Raw genomic sequence first — 7,556 nt, 5'->3', positions numbered from 1 at the left:
CAACATGCCACTGCTTGCATCAGGGTTCAAGTGCCTTTCAGAGGCAGCATGTGTTTAAAACCCATACCAAACCACCCACTCATGCATGCATGCCAATGAGAAAAAAAATAAATGAGCCACAACAGCACTGCAAATGCTCATGCTGACAGAGCTTAATAAATAATAAATAGCAACACAGTCAATACCAAATGTCACAGAGCTATGCTGTACTCAGATGCATATATGCTGACTGATGCATATTAGTAAAAGCAACATAGTGCTCTTAGTTGAGGCCCCCATGTTAATTTTTGGAGGGGGGTGGGTTACAAAAATGACTGGAAAGATGTCATTTGTTTCACTTATTTATTTATTTATATGAAAACTGTTTCTTGAGAAGAATTAAACCCCCTTACACTAATACAGTGCCTCTCAACCTTTCCAGACTACTGTACTCTTTCAGGAGTCTGATTTGTCTTGCGTACCCACACATTTCACCTCACTTAAAAACTACTTGCTTACAAAATCAGATATAAAAATAAAAAAGTGTCACAGCACACTATTACTGAAAAATTGTTTACTTTTTCATTTTTACCATATAATTATAAAATAAATAAATTGGAAAAAAAATATGTTACTTACATTTCAGTATATAGAGCAGTATAAACAAGTCATAGTCTGTATGAAATTTAATTGTACTGACTTCACTAGTAGTTTTTATGTAGCCTGTTGTAAAATTAGGCAAGTATCTAGATGAGCTGATGTACCTCTGGAAGACCTCTGCATACCCCTGGTTGAGAACCACTGTACTAGCACATGAGACCAAGAAAATGAAACTGACCAGTCTATTTTAATCATGCAAACTGAGTGAAGTGCAAAAAGTAAGCCAATATTTTAAATGGTGAAAGGTACATTCTCTCTTTAAAATTCTAATAGTCTACGATGTTATTAGTAAAGCAGATAAGAATTATTTTTAAATATGATTTTATTCCTAACTGTCCTTTTAACTTATGAAAGTGCTTTTATTTTAGTTACATTATGATGGTAACCCAAAATCCACAGGATTAAGGAAATCAAAAGGAAGAGGTGGGAAAATGTAACTATTTAATTGTATTAAATAAAAAAGTTGGAATTGTTGAATCCAAAGTAAATAAAATACATACACAATCAACCCTCAAAACAAACAAATAACAAAATACTGCAGTAACACTATTGTAAACTCAAGTGTTTGAGACAGTCACTGTATTATATGCTAGCATTTTTTAAAATGGGGAAATGAACAACATCCTTAGATCTCAAACCTTCCTGGTGCTGTGTCTTTTCTGGGAAGTTCTGAGCCTTAGATTCTCCTTGAAGTCAGTGGGAATTTTAGTTATTTGCAGGATTGGATCCTTAGTTACAAAAAAAAAAAAAAAAAAAAAAGGACATATCTAACACTTCTCTGGGTTGCTTTGCTGCTGTTATATTACCAATGCAAATCCCTACTGGTACCAGTGTGGTAGAAGTTACAGAAAATACAATGGTCTTTATGTTCCGCTGGATTAGCATGATACGCATCAGTAATATAGCAGCATAACTCAGCCTAAACACACAGAGGCAATATTATAGCTCTGTTGTTGGGCTTTAGTAGCTAGGGGATGTGTTGGTATGTCCCTTGCAGTATAGTATAAACTCCCTGTTTTTCAGCAGTTAGAATTCTGAGGTAAAAATGTCCTCAATCCTACTGTGGAACCCACATTACAATAGTCAAGTTTAAAAGGGAATTTATTACAAAATTTGAAACAAATCTGTTCAGCTAGTTTGAAGTTAAAGGCTTCTGGACAAATAACTAATCATACAGCTTGACAGTGGTTTTCCTTTTTAGTTTGTGTTTGTCTGTGGAGATCAATTATTTATTGTTGTTGAGATGGGGAGTAATTAATGCCAGTTTGAGTATCTGTTTTGTTAATGGATCATTTGTCCTGTTTAGAAATTCTTGGTTTGAGAGTTGGGTGGGTTTAAGATTTTAGGATGGTAAAATTTTTTCCATCAGAACAGTTTTTAATGGAAAATTGCATTTTTGGCTAAATAAAAATGTTTGTGTAAAGTAGCTTATTTCTGTTGAAAATTTTGACTTTTCACTGAAAAATTAAACTCCAAATCCAAAAATGTGTTGGTTTTGGCCAAAAACTTTACACACCCACCCACAGTTTGTCAGAAATCTTCAGACTTTAGAACTGTGAAAATAAAAAATTTTCAGACACACCTGGATACTCTAAAACTGAATTTGTTCTAATGTTAAATGTTGATTTTACAGCCCTTCGAAGTCTTTATGTATCCTTAGAAGTTTGTTTGTTTTTTACATTTTCCCGTTTTCCAGATAGCATAAAAACAGGCTTTTAAAAAAAATCACACTGTAATGTTAACTGTCAACATCTCATCAATGCCCTTTGTACCAGAATATGGTACTGTTCACAAGCTGTACATAATTGTGACAAGAATTTTCATACATAGGCCCCAATCCTACAATAAGCTCCATGCGGAAGGAGCCTTGTGGCTGTGCAGAGCACATTGTAAGAATAGGGCCCTAGGGACTGATTCTGTATACTCTTACTACTGGGAGTAGTCCCATTACAGGGATCAGGCCACTATCCATTACTGTACACCCTTTGGTAGGGGCCATGTTGTCTATATTTATCTGCTAAATGTCATGCACATCTGTTTGTTAATGCCGTGCACATTTATGTTTGCAGTATTGTTAGCACTGTACATGCTAGCTGTTTTGGTCCCAGGATATTAGGGAGACAAGGTGGATGAGGTAATATCTTTTATTGGACTGGACCAACTTCTGTTGGTGAGAGAGACAAGCTTTCTTCAGGTCTGAAAAGCTCTGTGTAAGCTCGAAACCTTGTCTCTTTCACCAACAGAAGCTGGCCCAATAGGCAAGAGATCCCACCCACCTTGTCTGTCTAATGCACATTTATTGCACTATATAAAGAATGATACATGCTTCTTTCTTTGCTGTATGATTGTTTGATTTGCCTTCAAGAAAAAGTTCCCCCAAGTAACTAACCAGCCTTTTCTGCTAAATGAAGCTCTTAGACATTTGCCTTGATATTTATGCCTGGTTGCTATTAAATATTATTTTCTTTTACATTCTTCAGTGAATTTTGAGACCAGATTGATTAGACTGGAGAGTGATGTCCTTTATTTCTTCATAAAACAGGTGGAGCAGGATCTGAGGCAGTGCAAGTTTCTCTCACCCCACTCTCCTGGCATTGGGTCTCAGCTCCCATGTCTAGGGCTGCAAGGAGTAGTTCAGTAGTAACAACAATAATGGTTCTGTATCTACAGCTCCTTCAATCCGAGGATCTCAAAGCACTTCACAAGCATGACTTGATTAAGCTTCTCAACACCTCTGTATGGCAGAGGAGTAGGGTGACCAGGTGTCCGGTTTTTGATGGGAGCACCTGGTCGAAAAGGGATCCTGGCGGCTCTGGTAAGCACCGCTAACCGGGCTGTTGACTGTCCAGTTGGCGGCGCCGTGCAGCGAGGCTGGCAGGCTCCCTGTTAGCCTCCATGCCATGCAGCTCCCAGGAAGCAACTGGCATGTCCCCCCTCCAGTTCCTACGCCTGGGGCAGCCAGGGGCACCGCACGCTGCCTCTGCCTCAAGCGCCACTCCCGCAGCTCCTATTGGCTGAGAACCACGGCCAATAGGAGCTGGGGGGGTGGCACCTGTGGATGGGGAAGTGCAGAGCCACCAGGCCGCGCCTCCGCGTAGGAGCCAAAGTGGGGACATGCCGGCTGCTTCCAGGAGCTGCTTGAGGTAAGCGCTGCCCGTAGCCTGCATTCCTGAACCCCTCCTGGGCCCCAACCCTCTGCCCCAGCCCTTATTCCCCTCCCACCCTCCAAACCCCTCAATCCCAGCCTGGAGCACCCTCCTGCACCCCAAATCCTTCATCTCCAGCCCCACCTCAGAGCCCGCACCCCCAGACAGAACCCTAACATAACATAAGAACGGCCATACTGGGTCAGACCAAAGGTCCATCCAGCCCAGTATCCTGTCTGCCAACAGTGGCCAATGCCAGGTGCCCCAGAGGGAGTGAACCTAACAGGTAATGATCAAGTGATCTCTCTCTTGCCATCCATTTCCACCCTGTGACAAACAGAGGCTAGCAGGGGTAGGCAACCTATGGCACGCGTGCCAAAGGCGGCACATGAGCTGATTTTCAGTGGCACTCACACTGCCTGGGTCCTGGCCACCGGTCCCGGGGGCTCTGCATTTTAATTTACTTTTAAATGAAGCTTCTTAAACATTTTAAAAACCTTATTTACTTTACATACAACAATAATTTAGTTATATATTATAGACTTATAGAAAGAGACCTTCTAAAAACGTTAAAATATATTACTGGCACGCGAAACCTTAAATTGGAGTGAATAAATGAAGACTCGGCACACCACTTCTGAATGGTTGCTGACCCTTGGGCTAGAGACACCATAGCCCTCACCCTCCCCCCCACGCCCGAACTCCCTGCCCCAGCCCTGATCCCCCCCCACCCTCCAAACCCCTCGGTCCCAGCCCGGAGCACTCTCCTACATCCCAAACCCCTCATCACCAGCCCCACCCCAGAGTCTGCACCTCCAGCAAGAGCCCTCACACCCCCCGCACCCAACCCCCTGCCCCAGCCCAGAGCCCCCTCTTGCACCCCAAACCTCTCATCCCTGGCCCCACCCCAGAGCTCTCACGCCCTCTCACATCCCAACCGACTGCCTCAGCTGGGAGCCCCCTCCCACACTTTGAACTCCTCATTTCTGGCTCCACACAAGAGCCCGCACCCCCAGGCGGAGCCCTCACCCCCTCCTGTACCCCACCCCCATGAGCCAGCCCAGTGAAAATAAGCAAGTAAGTGAGGGTGGTGAGAGCGAGCGACAGAGGGATGGAGTGAGTGGGGGCGGGGCCTCGGAGGAGGGGCGGGACAGGGAGCAGGGCAAGGGTGTTTGGTTTTGTGCGAGTAGAAAGTTGGCAACCCTACAGAGGAGTATTACTATGCCTGTTCACTTAACCTCTCTGCCTCAGATGTAATTTCCTCAAGGCCACACAAAGTCTGGAACTAGAACCGAGGACTCCTATGACTCCGGGTATGTCTATACTGCAATTAGACACCCGTAGCTGGCCTGTGCCAACTGACTTGGGCTCACGGGGCTCAGGCTAAGGGGCTATTTCCTTGCAGTGTAGACATTTTGGGCTCGAGCTGGAACTGGGCTCTAGACAGGGCCGGCTCTAACTTTTTTGCCGCCCCAGGCAAAAAAGAAGAGCGCCGCCCCGCCGTAACACCCCCCCTCCCGAGGTTTTGGGCCGCCCAAACCTCCGCCCCGCCCCCGAGCGCCATGCCGGGCCGCCCAAACCCCCAGGCCGCTCAAACCCCCGCCCCCCCCGAGCGCCACGCCGGGCCGCCCAAACCCCCGGGCCGCTCAAACCCCCGCCCCCCCCCAAGCGCCACGCCGGGCCGGGCCACCAACCCCCCCCCCAGCGCCGGGTCACCGAAACCCCCGGAGTGCCGCACTGGGCCGGCCAACCCCCTGGAGCGCCACGCCGGGCCGCCCAAACCCCCGCCCCCAGCGCCGCGCCGCCCAAACCCCCAGACCACCGCGCCGGGCCAGGCCACCCAAACCCCTGGAGCGCCGGGCCACTCAAACGCCCCCCGAGCACCACGCCGCCGAACCCCCCTCAGTGCCGGGCCGGCCAAACCCCTGCCCCCCCGAGCGCCGGGCCAGGCCGCCCAAACCCCTGGAGCGCTGCACCGGGCCGCCAAACCCGTGCCCCCTCCCCCCCCCGAGCGCCGGGCTGGGCTGCCCAAACCCCTGGAGCGCCGGGCCGCTCAACCCCCCCCCCCCCCCACGCGCCGCACCGCCGAACCCCCCCCAGCGCTGGGCCGCCGAAACCCCCGAGCGCCGGGCCAGCCAAAACCCCGCCCCCCGAGCGCCGCCTCCCCCCCAGCGCCACGCCGCCGAAACACCCCCCGCGCTGCCCGGCCAAACAAAACAAAAACAAAAAAACACCGCGAGCGCCCCCCGCCACCCCAACATTGGCCGCCCCTTCTAAGGTGCCGCCCCAAGCACGTGCTTGGTCGGCTGGTGCCTGGAGCCGGCCCTGGCTCTAGAACCCTGTGAGGTGGGAAGGTCCCAGAGCTCAAGCTGCAGCCCAACCCCAGAAGCCTATACTGCAATGAAACAGCCCGAGACCCTGGAGCCAGAGTCAGCTGGCATGGGCAGACGTGGGTTTTTATTTGCACTGTAGACATACCCTTTCCTGTGCCTTAATTCCACAACCAACCTTCCTGCAGCTGCCCTTTTCCTTGTTTGCTCTGTGGGGGAACTATTAACAAGATTGTTTTGCAGGAGGGATAACCTGTAAATGGGATTATCTCCAAACAAGATTACCCACTAAAATAGCAAACCCTGTGCTGAGATTCCTGGGAGAAAACCAAAGAGATAATAGAGAGACAGCAGAGATCTTCAGTTAGGAGGGTGATACCACTCACATATAACAGCCAGGTAGTGTGACAATGGTGAGATATTAGGGATTCGTTCTGTGAAGGAGCATGTGTTTCAACTCAGAAAAATATGAACCCAACCCTACTCCCATTGTAATCAATGAGAGTTTTGCTATTGACTAAATAGGTGCAAGAGTGGACTAGAAAAGGTAAGCCAATGCCCATTCAGTGGCATTATAAGGAACCTCTTTCTAGCTTTTATCCTGGGATTTCACACTCCCAACAGTTCATAAATTTTGGCTTATTTTCGCTATTATTTTTTAGCAAGCTATAAGTATCACAAAAATATGTATAAGAATACAGCTAAAAATCCCTTCAAATGGGCTCCTCATTACTACCAAGAGGTTCCTTTGATTTAAATCATTCCAACCCTGAATAATTGAAATCACTCAGTTTGTGGTAGGTCTTATCCATAAAGCTGACCATGTGCTCCAGCCTCCTTTCCTTAATGCTGTTTGCCATTTGCACCACAGGTCATATAGGATGGAATTTTCATAGCCACCTAGAGGATTTAAACACCCAGAGTGAAATCCTGTCTCTGTTGAAGCCAGCGGCAACACTCCTGTTGACTTCAATGGAAAGAATATTTCATCCCCAATTCCCATGAATGTCAATGGGAGTTGGAAAAAGCGACAAAGAGTCCTGTGGCACCTTATAGACTAACAGACGTATTGGAGCATAAGCTTTCGTGGGTGAATACCCACTTCGTCAGACGCATGCCACCCACGAAAGCTTATGCTCCAATACATCTTTTAGTCTATAAGGTGCCACAGGACTCTTTGTCGCTTTTTACAGATCCAGACTAACACGGCTACCCCGGTGATAATGGGAGTTGGGTGTCCAAATCTCTGTACTGTAGTGCTCAATGGTCTGTCATTGTCTGAAGAGGGAGAAAGGTTAAATGAAAAGAGAGATAGAGGGGGGAGAGGAGTGCAGGGAGGGGGAGGAGAGGTAAGCATGGGCCAAGTTTACCATGTGCTTTTTTAAAAGGGCTTCACTTTATTTGAATACTGTGGAACCTGCATTGAAGGCCCCTTTTTGAG

The sequence above is a fragment of the Emys orbicularis genome, chromosome 22 (assembly GCF_028017835.1).
Source record: "Emys orbicularis isolate rEmyOrb1 chromosome 22, rEmyOrb1.hap1, whole genome shotgun sequence".
Classification (NCBI taxonomy): Eukaryota; Metazoa; Chordata; order Testudines; family Emydidae; genus Emys; species Emys orbicularis.
The sequence above is the reverse complement of the archived record's forward strand: the minus strand, read 5'-3'. Positions refer to the sequence as shown.